Source organism: Vulpes vulpes, chromosome 14, assembly GCF_048418805.1.
Source record: "Vulpes vulpes isolate BD-2025 chromosome 14, VulVul3, whole genome shotgun sequence".
NCBI lineage: Eukaryota > Metazoa > Chordata > Mammalia > Carnivora > Canidae > Vulpes > Vulpes vulpes.
The window spans coordinates 112,583,966-112,605,741 of record NC_132793.1 but is presented as its reverse complement, the minus strand read 5'-3'; the positions used below and the strand labels follow the sequence as shown (position 1 = coordinate 112,605,741).

At 39.8% G+C, this 21,776-nt stretch overlaps 1 pseudogene; it reads right to left on the bottom strand.

The window, feature by feature from the left end:
• The window catches only part of LOC112922584 (hypoxanthine-guanine phosphoribosyltransferase-like), a 44,167-nt pseudogene that overhangs the window by 19,519 nt on the left and 2,872 nt on the right, over nucleotides 1-21,776 (bottom strand).

Here is a 21,776-nt window from a genome sequence, read left to right as displayed (position 1 = left end):
TTATAAAGGCTGTGGAACATTTAAATAAATCTTTGGTTTTAAAATTAACCTATGCAAACAAGATGCCAAAGATAGGAAATATGATGCTCTGCCAGATTTTGTTACTGCCTTTGATTTAATATTTTAATAAGGGGGCATTTCATATAGCAGCCTGAGGCATTTTACTAAGAGTAAAAATGTTTAAAAAATTTGATGAATTATTTATGGATAAACCTAATCTCATTAACTTCTTGTATTTACTTAATAGATGTACAACCACTCAACAGAGAGATTTCCAGACCTGAAAACTGTGATTAGGGACAATGAGACAAGTCAGTGTGATTGTCATTTTTTGAGTGCTACTGGGAACCAGGTACTCAGCTATATTAAGTCATTTAGCCTTTATAAAATCTAGGTGCAATAAGCGTTATATGCCTCAGTTATGAATAAGGAAACCGAGACCCATAGAGGTTTTCTCTCTGCTAGCATCTGTACCCAAACAATGTACCACCTTGGATGATATCAAAAGCCAATTGTGTGTGGACCAGATCTTAATTCTCTTGCCTCCTCAAGAACATTTCCCCCAAAATTTCCCTCTGTTTTTTTCTTTTTTTAAAGATTTTATTTATTTATTCATGAGAGATACAGAGAGAGAGGGAGAGAGGCAGAGAGAGAGGCAGAGACACAGGCAGATGGAGAAGTAGGCTCCATGCAGGGAACCCGAGGTGGGACTCGATCCCAGGTCTCCAGGATCATGCCCTGGGTTGAAGGCGGCTCTAAACCACTGAGCCACCTGGTCTGCACCCTCTGTTTTCTATAACATTGTTTGCTTTTTGCTAGACTATTCTTATCGGCACACAAACATGCGGTTAATTTTCCCACTTAACAAAATGCAGACACACAAACAGAAATATGCTTTTCTGCATCCCTGGATTGGTGATCTTACTTCTTAACTACCTTTTGCAGCAAAATTCTATGAAAGCGTTAAATTCACTGATTCCTATTCTTTTCCTCCCATTGTCTCCTGAACTCATCCTGTCTGCCTTTTGCCCCACTACACTATCAAGAGAGTGTAGAGTTAAGGTCATAACTACCTCCATGCTGCTAAATCCACTGGCCCTTCAGCAGTATTCACCTTCCTTGACATCTGACACAGTTGATTGCTGCATCCTCAGAAACACATTTGCTTTCCTTGTATGGGATACCATACTTTCCTGGTTATGTCCTACCTTCTTGACCACTCTTTTGTCTCCTTCGTTGCTTCCTATACCCCACCCCCCAGCCTCAGGCCTTGGATTCCACCTCCTTCTTTTGTTTGCCTCTCATCTTGTGGCTTTAAATACCACCATAAATTGACAGTTTTCACAATTACAGCCTTTCCTGAGCCCCAGAATCAAATAATCAAATATCTCTTGAAATCTGCACTTGGCTACTTAAGAGCTAGCTCAGATTTAACACATCCCAAACAGACCACTCCCCATTCATGCCCCTTAAATCCTACTTAATTCTCAGGCTTCTCCTATCTCAGTGATTGACAACTTTCTCCCTCCAGTTGGTCAGGCCAAAACTTTCAGAGTTCTGCTTGGCTTTCTCTTTGTATGCAAGGTAGTCCAGTCAGTTGTGTTTTCAAAATATATCTAGAGTGTGCACATGTACTGGTATTTTCCCTGTTATCTCTGTGACCTAAAATACTCTCACTCCTTATCTGGATTCTGGCAACAGCCTCCTATCTGGTCTTCACTTTTGCTTTTCTTGTTTCTAGTATTTTTCCACAAAGCAGCCAAGGATTTCCTCTTAGACTTTAAACAAGCACAGGACATTTTCCCATGCGCCCTGTAGTGTTGTTAGATCTTTATTGATTTTTAAAGAAGCAAATAGCGAAGGGCATTTAGGTTTTTATGTAAAAGTTTCACAATGTTAGTGACTCTAGTTGACCCTTGAACATCATGGGGGTTAGGAGCATGAACCTCCTTGCACAGTTGAAAAGCCATGTGAACTTTTGACTCCTCTGCAGCTCAACTACTAATAGCTTCCTGTTGACCAGAAGCCTTACCAATAAAATAAACAGTCTATTAACACATATTTTGTATATAATACATATTACATGCTATATTTTTACTGAAAAATAACCTAGAAAAAAGGAAATTTTATTCGGGAAATCATAATGAAGAGTACTGTATAGTATTGTACTATATTTATTTTAAAAAAGAGAAATCTAGGGATGCCTGGGTGGCTCAGCCGTTGAGTGTCTGCCTTTGGCTTGGGGCACGATCCTGGGGTCTTGGGATTGAGTCCCACATTGGGCTCCCTGCATGGAGCCTGCTTCTCCGTCTTCCTGTGTCTCTGCCTCTCTCTCTCTCTCTCTCTCTCTCTCTCTCTCTCTCTCTCCCTCTCTGTGTCTCTCACGAATAAACAAGCAAAAAAACAAATAAATATTTAAAGATTATTGTTTTTTTTTAAAAAAAGAGAGAAATCTACATGTAAGTGTACCCACGCAGTTCAAACTCATGTTGTCCAAGGGTCAACTGGAATTACAAATGTTAAAAATACTGTGGAGGATACCAAAAATCACATGTCAGCTGACAACTTTTCGTTACTTTTGCACTAAGTCCAACTCCCTGCTGAAAAGGCTGTTCTGGTCTCTCACTAGACTTGAGTCTCAGTTCAATGTGATGGTACCTTTGGTATTCTATTCTTCTTCCTCTATGTGTGTGTCTGTGTGTGTGTGTGTGTGTGTGTGTGTTTGGGGGAGGGTAGTACTTTTTTTTTTTAATTTATAGATTTTACTTATTCATTCACGGGAGATACAGAGAGAGAGGCAGAGACACAGGCAGAGGGAGAAGCAGGCTCTCTATGAGGAGCCCGATGTGGGACTTGATCCCAGGACCCGGGGATCACAACCTGAGCCAAAGGCAGATGCTCAACCACCGAGCCACCCAGGTCCCTGAGGGTAGTACCTTTTTATTGCAGTGTAACATACATACAGAAAAGTACACAAATTGTAAAAACTTTGACTAGTTTTTCACAAGATGAACACACCCATATAACAAGCCCTCAGGTCAAGAAACCACATTTTTACATCCCGGAAGCTTCTCTCATGTTCATTTTAGTAACTACCCAGTATGGGTAAACTCTCTTGTCTTCCTACACCAGAGAGCTTCTTTGCCTCTTTTTAATTTTATACAAAGGGAATCATAGAATATATACTCTTTTGTGTTTGGTGTCTTCAGCTGAGCATTGTGTTTGTGAAATTCATTTCTGCTGTATATTGTTAAAATTTTCTCATTCTTATTACTGTACAGTATTTTATTGTGTGGATATATAATAATTCATTTACCCATTCTACTCTTGATGAGCATTTGGGAAATTTCTAGTTTTAGGTTATTAGGAACAATCCTGCTACGGTTCTGTACATGTCTCTTGACGGACCTTTGTACACATTTCTATTGAGTATATATTTAAGGAGTGGATTGCTGAGTCATAGGTTATTAATTAGTGGTTGCTACCAACAAAATTTCTCAAAGTGATTATCACAATATACATTACCTCAGTGGATGAGGCTTCACATCTTTGCCAAGACTTGGCATTATTTATCATTTCCATTTTAGCCATTCTAGTGGGTATGAGGAGATATTGCATTGTGGTTTTAGATCTGCTTTTTTCTTTTATTTTTCTTTTTAAAGATTTTATTTATTTATTCATGAGAGACACACAGAAAGAGGCAGAGACATAGGCAGAGGGAGAAGCAGGCTCCCTGCAGAGAGCCCAATGAGGGGACTTGATCCCAGGATTTTAGGATTACTACCTGAGCCAAAGACAGACGCTCAACCACTGAGCCATCCAGGTGTCCCAGATCTGCTTTGTTCTTTAAATTTGTGTGAGGGATGGCTCTTATTCCTAGAAGTCCCACTACTAACTACTTAACCTATATAATGCTTGAGGAATTAATTTAATGTAAGTTCCTTAAATGGCTCTCCACCATTTTCAGGATAGGGCTGAAACTATATAAAATGTCCCTCCACCATTTCCCCCAAATGCCTTCACTCAAGTCATGTGGAGCAACTGCTCTTGCTTTTTCCCCATGTTTTTCCTCTTTCATGCTCTTTCAATTTGGTCTTTCTACGTGGTGTTTCCTCTGCCTGGAACCCTATTCTCTGACATCACTGCCTGACTGACACATATTCAGTCCTCAGGACCAAGCGAAAACATTGCCTTTTTCAGGAAGCCTGTCCTGACCATCATGACTTAGCTGCTTATAGTGTGCCAAAATAGTCAGTTTTCTCGTTCACATCCATCAGATCTTCAAAGGCAAAGGCAACTTATGTTTGTCATAGTGGATAAGCAGCAAATATTTGTTGAATGGATGAATGAATGAACAAATGAACACACTAATAAGGGAGGCTTGGAAATGGGAGCAAGCAGAGATTTGACTGTCTTATTTATCTAAGAGGAATTTTTAATTTAATTTAATTTTTTAATTTTTTAAAGAGGAATTAAAAAAACAATAATAATATTGATACTACTACTGTTACTACTCTGTTCTTCCTTTTGTGCAACTGCCTTAAACAAAGGCATTCAATTCCAGTATTGAAAGAATATTGAGAAATGCCCCAACTTTATGCAAAAATGAATTCCTTTAATCACAGCAGTTACTCTGTAGACCAGGGGGAAAGTGATTAAAGCAGGTGATTCACTACTGGGTTCAGTGAGAAGTAGTTTCAACCCTGCCCCCTAAGGCCAGGTGGGTGGAGAAGTTTGATGTCCTTTCTGCAGTCTTCAGGCTCAGACATAGTCAACACAGGTTTGATCACTTAGTATTTCCCTCCAGATTTCCTAAATAGGGAAGCTCTTATAATCCAGAAATCATTTATGGAACAATGGGCCACCAGTGGGTCACTGGATTTAGCTTTAAATGTCACAGCCAATACATTGATCGTCTCCAGGCTTAAAAGTATGGATGGATAAATCTACCATCCAGATTTAAGATACATTGCTCTGAAGCAGTTACTAATGTATGCCAGTGATATTGGGCTAAGACAGAAAAAGAAAACCTTGAGTCCATAATCCAGATGGGGCTGCCAGGTTTATTTTTTCAAATTCAAACATTCAGGATTGGTTGAAAGAAAATCACTTGCTAGTGAAAATCATTCATTACAGTTTCTTTAAGAGCACAATATTATTTTGACATTGTTTTCTTACTGTAAAAAGTAACAGAATGGGATCAAAACTACAATGAGATATTACCTCACACCTGTTAGAATGGCTAAAATTAAAAAAAAAAAAAAAAAGAAACAACAAGTGTTGGTGAGGAGAAAAAGGAATCCTCATGCACTGTTGGGAATACAAATTGGTGCAGCCACTGTGGAAAACAGTATGGAGGTTCCTCAAAAAGTTAAAAGTTAAAGAAGTCAAAAGAGATCTAAGATCTACCCTGTGATCTAGTAATTGCACTACTGGGTATTTATCCCCAAAATACAAAAACACTAATTCAAAGCGATACATGCATCTCAGTGTTTATCCCAACATTATTTACAATAGCCAAATTATGAAAGCAGCTCAAGTGTCAATTGATAGATGAATGGATTAAAGAAGTGATATATATATATATATATAATATTATTCAGGCATAAAAGATAATGAAGTCTTGTCATTTGCAACAACATGGATGGAGCTAGAGAGTATAATGCTAAGTGAAATAAATCAGAGAAAGAAAAATACCATATGATTTCATTTATATGTGGAATTTAAGAAACAAAACAAACTAAAGAAAAAAGAGAGAGGGGGCAAACCAAGAAACGCTTAACTATAGAGAACAAACTGATGATTTCCAGAGAGGAGGTGGGCAAGGGGACAGTGGAAATAGGTGTTGGGGATTAAGGCATGCACTTGTCATGATGAGCAACCGGGTGATACATGGAAGCGTTGAATTCCTACATCATACACTTGATACTAATATAACACTATGTTATATGCATTGTATGTTAACTATACTGTAATTAAGATAAAAAACTTAATAAAAGAGCAAAAAAATCCCCAAAATCAGAAACAAAATATCTCCATTCCAAACCAAACCAAACCAAACCAAACCTATCCAAATCAAACCAAATTCCCCACTCTGCACACCTAGGATGTGGCCTTCATCCTCTTGCTCCAAGATGGCAACTAATGTTTCAGGATGTTCCAAGCAGCAGGATGAAGGAATGGACCAAGAAAAGGGAGCAGAGTTTTTTTTTTTTTTTTTTGTTTTTTTTTTTAACTAGATTTCTGTTTACATTCCATTGGCAAGAGAGTAATCCCATAGCCACACAGGGATGGAAGGGGCATATACTTGTTATGTACTTTATATAAAAGTAAATTTCAATAGCAAATCTTTTTTCTATAAGAGATATATAGTATGAAGCCTTTGCAAGTCCCAAATTTTCTAAGAAAATTTGAGTCAGAAAAATGATTATCCAGTTCCTGAAAGGCCACCTAAAAATGAGAAATTCTGATGTTTTATTTGGTAATTTTATTTTTTTATTTTTGTACCTTTTTTAATTGGAGTTTGATTTGCCAACATATAGTATAACATCCAGTGCTCAGCCAGTCAAGTGCCCCCCTCAGTGCCTGTCACCCAGTCACCCCTACCCCCCCACCCACCTCCCATTCCCTCACCCCTTCTTTTCCCAGAGTGTCAACTTGGCTAGGCCATCTTACCTAGCTAGATAGTTGGTCAAACATTATTCTATATGTTTTTAAAGATATCAGTAAACTTTGAGTAAAACAAACTATCCTCCCTACTGTGGTGGGTCTTATCCAATCTGCTGAAGGCCTTGATAGAAAAAGACTGACCTCACCCATGCAAGGAGTTCGGTTAGCAGACTTTGGACTCCAACTGCCACTCCTCCCTGGGCCTCCAGGACTCAGGATAACAGGTCTGGAGAAAGCAGGTAAAATGGATGTGACATCCATGTGGCCAAAGAGAGACTCCATGTAGATAGCATTCTTTAGAAAGTCCCTAACAGCATGTGTGCACACACACACACACTCTAAACTCATACTCACAGAGCTCAGGTCTAGGATTAGTTGCTTGTATTCATTCTTTTTCTTTTTTTTAAAGATTTTACTTTTAAGTAACCTCTACATCCAACATAGGGCTCAAACTTATAACCCCGAGATCAAGAGTCTCATGTTCTACCGGCTGAGCCAGCCAGGTGCCCATCATTCTTAAAAACTTGTTTGTAAGAATATTGCTGGAACAACTGATAGGTCAGCCAATCTGAGTCTATTGCCACCTTGACAGTGTAACAGAATATCAGAATGGGAGGACAAAGTCAGTGTATTTTGATATTTTGAAAATCAAAATATCAAAGGGGCTTGTTTAAGGCAAGTCTTTCAAATGTAGGGGACTGATTAGAATTAGTGGACACAGCAAGGCAGAGGTTCTTGGGGGGAAGATTTTGAAGTGTCTTGAGGAGATGCCTGGGTGGATCAGTTGGGTAAGCATCTGCCTTCAGTTCAGGTCATGATCTCATGGTCCTGGGATCAAGCCCTGCATTGGCTCCCTGCTCAGCAGGGAGTCCGCTTCTCCCTCTGCCCCTCCTCTTCACTCATGCTCTCTCTCTCAAATAAATAAATAAATAAATAAATAAATAAATAAATAAATAAAATCTTTAAAAAAAAAATAGAAGTGTCTTGGGTACCTGGGTAGCTCAGTCAGTTAAGCAACTAGCCTTTGGCTCAGGTCATGATCCTGGGGTCCTGGGATCTTGACCCTGCTCAGTGGGGAGTCTGGTTTTCCCTCTGCCCCTGCCCTTGCTCATTCTCTCTCTCTCTCTCTCTCTCTCTCCCCTCATCTTGTGTGTGCACTCATGTAGGTGCTCAAATACGAAAATAAACAAAGTTTTTTTGTTTTTTTTTTTTAAATAGAAGCATCTTGAGGTATGAACAGTCATTAGATACTATCTATTGAAATACTGGGCAGTCTGATGTTCATTCGGTATGATTTCAGAAAGCTCCTAAAAGGAATAATACAGTCATTTGTAACACTTTATCTTCCCGGGCAAGAGTTCCCTGGAATAGTTGAGTCATATTGTCAAAGACAATTGATGGCACAATTTGTTTTTGCCGCTCAGGAATTTTGAAGCGTGATTTAGCAATTTTTACTTTCACAAAAACTTCTATTGCTGTACAATATTGATTTCACTGAGAGTTTAAAAAAAATTTTTTTTAGACAGAGGGAAAGAGAGGGATAGAGGCAGAGGGGAAGGGATAGAGAGAATCCTGAGCAGAGTCCCGCTGAGCAAGGAGCTCAATGTGGGAATCGATCGCACAACCCTGAGATCATGACCACAGCCAAAATCAAGAGTCCAATGTTTAACCAACGGAGTCACCCAGACACCCTTACTGAGACATTTTTTTTAAGGGACAAGAAAAAGAAAAAGGTTTACCTTGCAGAGTAAAGTCATGTTGATGAAGACAGAATACTGAAGTCATGTCAAGGTAGGCAGCACGTGGGTGTCCATGAGTTTGAGTCTTAGGATCAAGACCCCTGGTTACACATGGCAGAAAACACAACCCAAACAGGATTTTCAGACAGAGATTCTGTTGGCTCAGGATACTGCAAAGAATCCAAGCGTAGGCATGCCTAGAACCAGGGGCTCACATTATTAGACCATCTATTATGGATATATGATTATAGAAAGATATATCATTATTGTGTTTCTCTCCATTTCTCAACTCTGTTGTTTTCTATATCAGTCTCATTCTCAAGCCAACTCCCTCTACTAATGGGAAACATGGAAAATGATGGAGAGATGCTATTTTAGAGAGAGAGGGAGAGAGAGATTAAGAATGTCTCTAAGAAGAGGGGAGTTAAATCAGTCATGTGAACTCCTAGTGGAGACCTTCTGGGCAGAGGAAAAGGCAAAGCTCAAAGATTTCAAGTTAGAAATGTTTAGGGTGTGTGAAACTGGTAGCAGGCCAGTGTTATTGGAATAGGGTGAGCAAAGCAGAGAAATGGGTTAGAGATGCTACATATTAGAAATGAGACCAGAGAGAGAGGCAAGGGCAGATTATATAGTGATGTATAAGCCATGGAAAAGAGGCTGGACTTCACTGTATATGTGACAAGAAGACTTTGGAGGGTTTTGGGCAGGAAAGTTACAGGTTTATCTTATGTTTTAAACCATTCTCTCAGGACACCTGGGTGGCTCAGTGGTTGAGCATCTGCCTTTGGTTCAGGTCGTAATCCTGGGGTCCTGGGATAGAGTCCCACATTGGGCTCCCCATGGGGAGCTTGCTTCTCCCTCTGCCTATGTCTCTGCCTCTCTCTGTGTCTCTCATGAATAAATGAATAAAATCTTTTTTTAAAAACCCAAACCATTATGTCAAGCTGTTAGGTAGAGAATTCACCGTAGGAGAATGGTAGCAGGAAGCCTGCTTAGAGTACAAGGTGAGAGAAGAGGGTGGTTTGGTGGTAGACTAGCAGGACTTGCTAAGGGACCAGATGTAAGGCATAAAGGAAATACAAAAGTCAAAGATGGGTCCTAGGTTTATAGCTTAGATATAATAGGGATAATCATATCATTTACAGAGGTGGGGGCACTTGGGAAGGAGCAGGTTGGGAGTCAGAGTTCTGGACCTGCTTAATTTGAAATGCCTGCCAGACATCCATGCAATATGTCAGGTACTTGGACAAATGAGCCTGAACCCAGAGGACAAATTGGTCTTGGGATATTTTGGGAAGCAGGAATGTAGATGACAAAAGCAGGACACTAAGAACCAATCCTTGGGATACTCTGACATATAGAGATTAAAAGGTGGAGATGAAGGCAGCCCTGGTGGCTCAGCGGTTTAGTGCCGCCTTCAGCCCAGGGCCTGATCCTGGAGACCCAGGATCTCCTGCATTGGGCTCCCTGCATGGAGCCTGCTTCTCCCTCTGCCTGTGTCTCTGCCTCTCACTCTCTCTGTGTCTCTCATGAATAAATAAATAAAATCTTTTAAAAAATAAAATAAAATAAAAATAAAAGGTGGAGATGAACCTGCCAAAGGCTACTGAGTAGTGACCTGTAAGGTGAGGCAAACCAGGAGTATGATGTCTGGCAGCCAGGTAAAGTGAGCATTTCCAGAAAGATTGAGTGATTAATATGTCAAAGGTGCTCAGAGTTTGAGTAAGGCAAGTTCTCAGAATTGACAAGTGGAAATGAATGCATTACAATTCAGATCTGCAAAACACACATTTTCTGTGGACCACTGGCATTGTGCTCTCAAGTCCTCATTCCTGCTAATGATGGCAAAAGAGAGGATTAGTGAGGTGATTAAAGATTGCTTCCTTTTTTGGGGGTTTTATTTTATTTTAATTAATTAATTTATTTTTTAGTTATTCTCTCTGGGGTTAACTCAATCTCTTTGGGGTTAGTATTAAGTTCAAAGACAGAACTGCTCATCATCATTATTTTCCCCTCTCTCAAAGGTTTCTTCTGACTCTCAAAAAGTCTTCTGGGGGCAGGAGGGAGTGTATGGGGCAAGGATGGGCCACTGGTTTTTGGTCTTTACTGGTGTATGTAGCACCTGCTGGCTGGTTCTTTAGTCTTGGCTTTGTTTCTAAGCTCTTGGCCCTAATCAGCATCCCAGGCCTTTTCTGGTCTACCTTTGAGTCCTTTGCACAGCAGTGTTGTTCACTGCCCTTAGCCATGGCCACCTTAACGTGGGTGCCAGGATCAATGAAGGCATTCTCTCAGGATCTTGCCACTTGCCTTAGTGATGATAGGTGTGCAAGAACAAAGCTCTCCCTTTACATTAACTCCAACCCCATGTTGTTTTTTCTATTGTTCTTCACACTCCTTCACCATCAGAGGCTTTAATCTTGAGAAGTGGTAGACAGGACACTTGCCTCTGACCTCTTTGCCTTATTCAGGGTCCTTTCTCTGGCCTATGATGTGATTCTGTGATCCTAGGTGGCCAGACTTGGTTCTTGGTAAGTAAAGAACTTTTCCAATGTAGAGAAGACTCTCTCTCCTAAAAAAAAAAAAAAAAAGGCCAGTATTCAGTATTTAATACTATTGTGTCCCTAGAAAGTCAACTTTGAGAGTCAAGGCTAACAAATAATTTTTTTTTGAATAAGTGTTGAAATTTGTCAGAAATTATTCAACATTAATGGAAATAGTAACATAATTTTCTTCTTGAATCTATTAATATGATGCATTATATTAATGAATGTTCTTGTAATGAAACAATATATATTCTTTTTTTAATTGAAATATAATTGACACCAACATTTTATTAGATTCAGTTGTATAACACAATGATTCAATATTTGTATTATGGTGAAATGATCACCACAATAAGTCTAGCCAGCTTCCATCACCATACATAGTTTAAAAAGTTTTTTTCTTTTCTTTTTTTTTTTTAAAGCTTTTATTTATTTATTTATTTGAGATAGAGATAGAGAGAACGTATGAGCTGGAGGAAGGGGAAGAGGGAGAAGCAGACTCTCCACTGAGCAGGGAGCCCAACACAGGGCTCCATCCCAGGACCCTGAGATCATGATCTGAGCCAAATGCAGGTATTTAACTGACTGAGCCACCCAGGCACCCCTGCAAGTTTTTTTTTTTTCTTACGAGAAGAACTTCTATGATCTGTTCTCTTAGCAATTTAAAAATATGTAATATATACAGTACTATCAGTGATAATCATCCTGCTGTACGTTACATCCCCATGACTTATTTATTTTATAACTGGAAATTTGTACCTCTTGTGTATGGAGTTAATTAGAAATGACTTCTAATTAGCTCTTCTTTCAAAGCAGAGAAATCCATCCATCCATCCATCCACCCGGTGTAGCATGGAACCACATGGCAATATGCACTAAAAGGAATGAAAAATACAACTATGTTATCCGACACACTATTTTAATAACATTATCCTCTTTTTGTCTAGTTTCTTACAATATCCCTTGGTGTACAATACCCCTTGGTGAACTGCATTGCTCTTACTTCTCATGTGCCCTCAGCCATACCTGAGCAGTTGCCTCTTGTTCCAATAGTCTTATCCTGCCACTCAAAGAATCTGTGTACAGCAGGGGGACCTCCACTCTCAATTCTGCTGCTGCCTTTGCCAGGTAGACATTGTCAGGCAGTCTTGAATTCAAATTGTGTTTATCCCATCCCCATATGTGTGACTACATGTAAGTCACCTACAACACTTTCTGAGCCTTACTTTCTATCACAATTATAAAATGTGCATAATAGGGCACCTGGGTGGCTCAGTGGTTGAGCATCTGCCTTTAGTTCATGTTGTGATCCCAGGGTCCTGGGATTGAGTCCCACGTCGGGCTCCCTGTGAGGAGTCTGCTTCTCCCTCTGCTTATGTTTGCCTCTGTCTCTGTGTCTCTCATAAACAAATAAATTAAATCTTTAAAAAAAAGTACATAATAATACTGATCTCAAAGGATAAATGAGAATATTAAAAATAAGGGAATTAATAAAAGTAAGAAGCTGGATATAGAATTGGTATTCTAAAAAATATAAATGATAAAAGAGTACTTAAAAGAGAATTCGGGTTTCTCTTCACACCCCCAGGTCTGATGGCTGGGCACTCTCTGTGTCTAATGATTTTTATGTGTAACCAACCAATTCTCCAAAACCAATGAGGTGTTGAATAATTCAATTTGGTTCTGACACGAACTGCCTGGAATTAACCTCAGACTCACCAGGACTCATTCCCACAAGAATGCCTGCCCTCACTTCAGATGCCAGTAGTAAATATCAGGTCCTCAAGCTTCTCACACTTCTGTCAAAGGTTCCTAGCCCTTAACTCTCCACCCCTCCAAATCCCCAGCCTCCCACCCCTGGTTCCATAATTTGCTAATGTGATTCACAGAACTCAGGAAAATGCTCTGCTTAGTATTACATTTTGTTATAAAAGATGCAAATGAATAGCTACATGAAGCAGCATATAATATATAATATATAATATATAATATGTAATATATATCGCTCCTGTCCAAAGGCACCTGAGCACAGGAGCTTCTGTTTCATGGAGTTGGGGTACATCACCCTGCCAGCACATGGATGTGTTTGCCAATTTGTAAGCTTTCTGAATCAATTGTTTAGAGGTCTTTAAAGAAGTTTCATTACATAGGCATGACTGATTAGATCATTGGCCATTAGTGACTGAACTCTCTCTCTAGCTCCTCTCCTCTCCCCAGAGGTGGGGTGGGATGGGGTTGAAGGTTGCAACCCTCAAATCACATAGCTGGCTGTTTCCTCTGACAACTAGACCTCTCCTGAGGCTATCTAAGGAGAGTCCCAGAGTCACCTCATTAGCATAAACTCAGGTACGGTTGAAAAAGGCTCCTTACAAGTAACAAAAGATGCTCCAATACCACTCCTGTCACTCAGAAAATTCCAAAGGTTTTAGGAGCTGTGCTGGAACTGGGGACAAAGACCAAATTTATTATTATTATTATTATTACTATTATTATTCCACTAGTTACTCCTCAGACTTTGACTACAGATCCTTTTCAGCAAAATGATCATATGTCTTGTCAGAACATTTACATTTGATGCAGCATTTATAGAATTGTTATAGATACAGCAATAGTACCAACATGAATATACCTAACAGATTTGGAGAAGCCAATGTGGGCTAGAAATAGATTTGAAGAAACAACTAATTTGTCCCACTAAGCCATTACAGACACTTTCATATTCTTGAAAATTACATACATTTGACCTATTCAGCTTAAAAGCTTTCCATCCACAAAAACAAGGGTAATATGTATCTCTGCATAGCACACTGGCACATTGGCTGCCATTTTAATTTGTTATAATAAAATTTTGTTGCCAGTTGGATTGCTCTCTTCTCCCTCGATCTACTGTAGTTTGTGCTTATGATAAGTTTGTGCAGGACTATTTAGCATAGAAATCAACTGATGGTTAGTTCCTCCTCAAGCCAGTCAATTTCTGTAGGCGTGTCCTGAAGAGGTCTTGACACAACCCCCCAGTACATTTGATAACCAATACTGGTGTTACCATAGGACTTATTTACATGATATAGTTGAATCTTCAACACCACCAGGATTACACCACATGGCAGTGTGGTCATGGTACAATTTGGTAGCCCAAAGATATAGTCATGTTACTAGCATTCCATTTAGTCATTTATGGTTGGTCCAGTTTATTATCATATCATATGACCAGAATGTCTTCCAGAGTGCTCTCACTCAGATTTTCAGGCTGCCATTTGACTTTGTCAGGTTCCAAAAGCAGGAGTGGTCTTGACAAACATCAGCTTCACACTTCTGGGCATCTGGTTTAACTGTGCTAAGAGATAATATTATTCCCTTGCTCTGAGTCTCTCTACAGTGATTAATATAATATTGGGTTTCCCTTGTTGGATAGCTTGCTTATCATTTCTTTACCCTCAGCTATTATTTCTCCTTCTCTCCATATGTTTATAGATATGTATCTTTTTTACTCAAACTTTTCCACCTTTGGAAAGGACATTGGTTCAGATTGCTGGTAGCAATACTAGTCTAGCAAATATCTTCCCCTCCCACTGCCTCAGTCCACTCCCATTCATCTAGGGTAAGGTTACACATATACACAACTAATGGGCTGTCTCAACCAGTAGACATGACAATAGTATTTGCTGTGAACTCCAACTTTCCCAGATGGGTTGTAGGCACAGTCTACCCCAGCAGGTCCTCAAGAATTCTGACATAAAGGTTTAAAAGTACAGTTATGGCTTCCTACTTAGGAATCATCTCTACTTCCAGTAACTACAGTTAGATCCTTGGCTCTGGAAGCATGGCATCAGGTAGGAAAAAAGAAAGTTGTGGTAACGTGGGGGAGAATTGTATAATCACACCAGCATTCTCCCCTACCCCCTTCCCCAGATCCCCCAGAAAATAGGAGGAATCTATCCAGTGGGGATACTTAGCCCCTCTCATGTTGAGGGTGAACACACACTCATGAAGTTATGTAATCCAGTTCATCATGCCTTTATTTCTCCCCCTGTTTTCGACATAAATGTTTAAGTCAGCAAATGTTCGACTGCCCATTCCAATTCTCTATTAAACTACTCCTCTAAGAATGATATGCAGTACGGTATGCCCATTTGATGTGTATCTCTTGCCCCTCTGTTGGACACTATGGGCTGTGAAGTGCATCCTTTGACATAAAGAAATGTAACTCAGTCAGCTAAATTGGTCCAGTATATTCTGTTCCAATCCTTTAATAGTAATTTGAATATTTGCATACATTTGGGTATGCAAAGCCCAGTCTGGAGGGTCTATTCCTCTCAGGGCCCATTTATAGCTTCCTGGAGCCACCAGCATTTGTCCAATGTATCCACATACCAGCTATGGGTGGGGCCTTTCTCCTGGGGAGTTTTCCCCATAGCCATTTGCAGCCTCACTTATTGGCAGACAGAACAGTTCTTGGTGTTTTGTGACTCAGAAGATGTAAGAGGAATATGTAGATTCAGCTCACCTCTGCCTGCTATAGCACCGCCATTCCCTCTCAATCCAAGGACCCAGATAGTCACTTCAAGGGAGAGCATCAGAAGGTCCATTTGGGGGTTCCAATCATCTTTCGAATCTGGGAAAGAATCCTTCTGATGGGCATCAACATGTATTCCTTTTACACATCCCTTAAATCTCCACAGCAATTTCTAGAGGGCTGTACCTTACATAGGCATCCCTTTAACAGTCCACTTTTCCACTGTTTATTTACCTGACCAGCACTGGCTCCTGCCCATGAATTGGTAAAAACTCAAGGATTTTACCTTTATTCAAGTCTTCCATTACTGCTATGAAAAGAGCATCCAGTTTAGCTAATTGAGCTGATTTATTCTTACCTTCTTTAGGGTCTTTCCTTCTGCTGGTTTTAATATTGCAGCTTTGCAAACAGTATACTATCCATTCTCCTTGGAACTGTCTCATAAACCAAGCAGTTCTTGGTTAGTCAATTGAGTGGTATTCATAGGGTACTGTTCATGTGGTGACAGGTTTTGGCAGCTCCTGAGGTGGTTCCAAAGTCTGGGAAAAAAGACTACCTCCTATGCATACAGGTGGATGACTCCTCAATTCCCCTAACAGCATGTTCCTGTAGAAACTGTTGCCATTTTTTTCTGGAACTCCTCGGGGCCCTATTTTCCTTATTAGAGCATTTCTCTGACATCACCCAAGACATTATGGGTTTCTCAGGTTTCGTGGTTATTTCATGTCCTTCAGCCATACAGGCAGTCTCAAATGCCCAACAGCAAGCTAGTAATTATCTCTCAAATGCTGAGTATTAAGCAGCAGCATGTAGAATTTTCAGGTCCAAAATTCAATGGTTGTCATTGGGAGGCAGATACAGGCTTTCACCATAGGCTCCAGTCTGCATGTCCAGTGGCAGACACCTCTGAAATTATATCTGAGCAGGGATCATAGGGCTTAAAAGCACTGAGAGCTATCCCTTTATATAACTGAGATGTGGCTTGCTTTTGTTCATTTCCCCACTCAGATATAGCCTTCTCTCAGGAAGTCTTCAGGAACTAGCAATATTTCTAGGTGAGGAATATGTGTTCTCCAAAATTCAGATAAACCAAAGAAATGTGGACTCCTTGTTTGGTCTTAGGGGTGGGTAATAAATAGCAGCAGTTTTTTTTCAGTCACTTGTGAAATGTCCTGGGTGGCTCCTGACCAGATTAAGAATGTTGCTTGGTTGGGTGGGTCCTTTGATCTTTGTTGGGTTTATTAACCTCCCTTCGTTGTTCACATGAGTCACGATAACATTCAAGTCAGTCCTAGCTTGTTCTTAGGTTTTCAATATTATCATAAGATCATCAATATTGTATATTATCACCTTGGGACCTCCATCAAATCCAAACTCCTCTGACCAAATTCTGACAGTAAACTGGTAGATCCACATTGCCTTGTGGCAGTAAATAGAGGTAAATTTGGATCCTTTCCACATGAAGGTGGACTTCCGTTGGTTTTCTTTTTGAGACTAAAACAGAAAAAAAAAAAGAGTTTGGAAGATCAATCACGGAGTATTCTATGATCTATTTTTATTCATAACACTTCTGACACCAAATGTGGTTTTTCTCCCTTCCACATCAACCAATTCTAATCTCTGGACACCAACTAGCTGTCTTACAGTCCAGTTCTGATGCTAACTACTTGGAGTTAGTCTCAGACCACAGCTTTAAGAGCTCAGCCCCACAAGATTGCCCTCAGTTCAGATGCTGGTTGAAAGCGTCAGGTCCCTAGGCCACCCACATTGTGTCCAACTTGGCTACAAGGTAGGGGTTCTCACAAACCCCTACTTCAGAAGTATTTGTTAGAATGATTCACAGAAATCAGAAAAATGCAATGCTTACTAATGGAGTTTGTTATGAAGGATATGGTGGGGTTCAGAACACACTGGTCCAAAATATTGGACCTTGGTATTCTGAATATCTTAGACTGGAGGAATTTGAGAAAACAGTGGAAGCAGGAAGGTACTGTGCCCCACCACACCATGTTTCTCTTCCTCCTTGCAAGGAGGAGAGAAATCTCCCATGTGAAAGGAATCCTTTCTTTACCAGGAGGAAAGGACATATTCTTATCATCAGTGACAGGGAATTTAGGTCTGAATAGGCTGGATAAACAAACTTTGTTAATTCATGGTATTTAATATCTTTGGTTCAAACTCCTTTGCTTTGCCAATTCTTCACAACTCTATTGTTTCTTTACCTAAAAGATATAGAAGCTTTCTGCTTGGGTCACTTCTTTGGGTCTTCATTTTCTTGTGAAGGCTCCCATGTACACGTAAAAGTTCAACATAACTTGCATCCTTGTCTCCCATTAATCGGTCTTTGTCAGTTTTATTTTCAGAAACAACCAGGGATGCTAGGGGGGTAGGGAAACTTTTTTCTCTTCTACAGATACAATGAACAGCTAGGTGAAGAGGTATATGGGGTGAGGTCTGAAAGTGTTTCCAGCTCAGGAGTCATTGGGGTGTGCCACCTCCTGGCACATGGACGTGTTTGCAGACTTGAAGGCTCCCCAAATCTCATTGTTTAGGGGTTTTATAGAGATTCATCATGTAGACATGATTGACTAAACCATTGCCATTAGTGATTAAGTTCAGTATCCACTCCTTCTCTCTTCCTCAGGGTTGTGGGGGTGGGGTTCCTCTGGCAACCAGCCCCCATCCTGAAACTCCCCAAGGATCCTCTAAGAGTCACCTCATTTGCATTAACAGGTATGATGGAAAATGGCTTGTTATGAATAACAAAATACATGTCTATCCCCTCTATCATTCAGGAAATCCCAGGACTTCAGGAGCTCTGTGTTAGCCAAGGACAAAACCCAAATATATTATTATTATTATTATTATTATTATTATTATTATTAATATTCTATTACAGCCTCTTTTCTACCATCTCCCACTCTAGCCACATTGTTGCTTGTTGAATACACCAAGAATATTTGCTACCAGGGACTCAGCTCATGCTCCTTCTTTTTTTTACCCAGAGGGTCATATGGTAGGTTTCCTCATTTCCCTCTGGTCTTTGCTCAAAGCTCAACTTCTCAGGAGGCCATTCCAGCCATCCAGACCCCCTATCCACCTCACTCTGCTGTGTTTGTCTTTGTCACACTTAGCACTGCCTGACATTGTTAATTTACTTTTTACTTTTTTATTTTATTTTATTTTTTTGTCATTCTCACTCTTTAAAAGAGTATAAACTTCATAAGGGGAGGGGCTTTATTTTCTCCACTGTGAATCCACAGCATCTTGATTAACTCCTGCTACATGGTAGGATTCAAGAAACCTTAGCTGAATGGAACAACAAAAGATTTTACCTAGCTCTGATGGATGGTCATTGGTTCAAGTGCCCTTACTAGTGAGTACTGCGATTGAGGCAAAGCACAACTTCCAAACTTGAACTTCACAGTTTTAGGGATGCCAGGTGAGGAGGTCTTTCCCATTCTTTTCCTTTCTCTTTTGTCAGGGGAGGCAGAGCTGAAATGGGTCTGTCTCATTCCAGGTTAGCCAACTGCCCAGAGCTCAGTAGGAAATCTCAACCTGAGCATTGCCTTCCCCTGGGAAGAGTTCTGTCCTTGTGATCTCTGTAAATTAGAGCCTAGAAAGAGGAGACATTTAATGCATGCCTGATAAGTATATAAATAGAAGAATGAATGAATGAATGGATGAGTACATGGCTGGAAGACACTGCAAAACCCAACAATCCACCTGTAGTATTTGCCAGAACAGGTGATTCAGGATCTATTCCTCTATCTTCAAATTTGCCACAAGCTCAGGTTTCTCCATACCTCAAGTTTTATTATAAGCATTTTCAAATATAAGAGTAATTAAAAATATATACAATGAACTCATTGTATACAGAAACTCTTACCCCAGATTGAACAGAAGTTAATATTTCATCATATTTATATTCTTTCTTTCTCTTTCCTTACTCTATTTTTCTCTTTCCCTTCCTTCCTTCTACTTTTTTTTAAATTAAGCTGTAGATATTATGATACTTTGCCACCTAAATATTCCAGCGAGTATTTCCTGGGAATAATAACATTTTCCTACTAACAAGAATTCCATTGTCATACCTAAGAATATTAACAATAATTCTATTATCTGATCTAAAATATGGGTTATCTTAAAAACTTCTCCATTTGTCTTGAGGATATCTTTGATAGTTTTCTTCCTTTCCTTTTTTGATGCAACTATCAAGAAGCATACATTACCTTTAGATTTTGTCTCTTTTGTCTATTTAAATCCAAAGCACTCTCTCCAGAGTTCTTATCCTTACCATTGTTTTTTGATAATTAGGCCAGGTTTCTTAAAGAACATGCTATATTCTTGGTTTGTCTGATGTCATTTAAATCTTTCCTTTAGTCTTTGTATTTTCTACAGTCCTGTTGAAGTGGACATTTGATTAGATTAACATTAAATACTTTTGCCCAGAATACTTATGTTTCCTATAGCGATTGTAACAAATTGTTATAAATTTAGTGGCTTAAAACAATACAAATTCATTATCTTATAGTTCTGGAGGTTAGAAGTCCTATATAGGTCTCACTAGCTAAAATTAAGGTGATGGAAGGGTAGTGTTCCTTTCCAGAAGCTCTAGGATAGAATCCCTTTCTTGGCCTTTTGGATAGCATCCTCTCCTAGATGCTGCCCACATTCCTTGGCTGGGACTCCCTTCCCCACCTTCAAAGCCAGCAACACCATATCTCTCTGGCCATTCTTCTGTAGTCACATCTCCCTCTGAAAGTGCTCCTTTTTTAAGGGGTCATGTGATTAGATTAGGCTTACCTGCATATTCAGGGTGATAATTTAATCTGCAAAACTCCTTTTGCCATGTAAAATAACACATGCACAGATTACAGGCATTAGAATATGGACATCTTTTGTGTGAAGCAGTATCACGTCTACTACAACTTCATAGGTGATATTTTGTGTGTCATCGTGTCAAGAATCCCATTAAGAAACTGTCATTCTACTAGTGAAACTAAGTTTCAGGGGGTTCATAAGTGAATTAGAGAGGGGAGAAGTTAGCAAAGCTGTGGGCCTTAGAACTACCTCAGTGTGCAGGGGAGGGGATAAAAAAACATAGCTGCCAGAACCTTACCCCAAAGATTCTAATTCATTAAATCAGGGATAGTGGCTGCCATGTTAAGTCCTCTTTCCTCCTGCATAAGTGGGTAGATCACAATTGCCCAAGTCTGGGGCCCATCTTTGGAGGAAACAGGTGAGAGATAACAGGTGGAAGCTTGTTTTCTTGATCTCCTTCTGAGGTCTGGCCTCTCAAGGACACCTAGTTATGGAGTCATTTCCCAATTTATCAATAGTCACCAGCAAGAATGAACATGCAACTGACAGTCAAAATCAGTGAGCTTTCTCAGGGAAATGGTTACTAACAGATTTCCTTCCTTGGGAAACAGCATACTTATTCATCCAGGTCATCTGCAAAAAAAAAAGGGGGGGGGGGGTAGGGGGAGGGCAAGGCCTCCTTGCAAAATTTTTTTGCAATATTTAGCATTTAAATGATATGAATGTACTTTAATTTTATTAATTCACAGAAAAAGTTATAGAAAAGTTGAAAAAAATCAAATGTATATAAAGATAAGCCTCCTTCTCTAGGCTTATCTGAAACAGTTGCTGTTATCAACTTGTGTATCCATCCAGAAATACATTATTTTTACACAGCATATTTATACAGATATGCCAATATCTTTCTTATACAAATGAGACCATCTTGTACACACACTGTTTCATATTTTGCCTGGATTCTACTTCATTTTCTTTTTTAAGATTTTATTTATTTATTCATGAGAGACAGAGAGGGAGAGGTGGAGACACAGGCAGAGGGAGAAGCAGGCTCCATGCAGGGAGCCTGACGTGGGACTCGATCCCGGGTCTCCAGGATCACGCCCTGGGCTGAAGGCGGCGCTAAACCACTGAGCCACCCAGGCTGTCCCACTTAGACCCTACTACATACCAGTACATAGAATCTATTACATTCCTATTTATTTATTTTTAAGTAATTTTTTTAAAGGACCCCATTTCAGGGCCTGAACCCATGACCTTGAGATTAAGACCAAAGCCAAGATCAAGAGTCACACATGCTCAACCGACTGAGCCACCCACAAGTTCCTGCTGAATTCCTTTTTAAATTACATACCTTGCGATTTAGTGAGTAGGATTTATCATTTCACCTCTGTATTAATGTTCTTTTAGGTCCTTTCCAGACTTTGCTACTACAACCTTGATGTAATGACTAATCTTGCATAAATGGCAATTCCCATGCATATGAGTCTG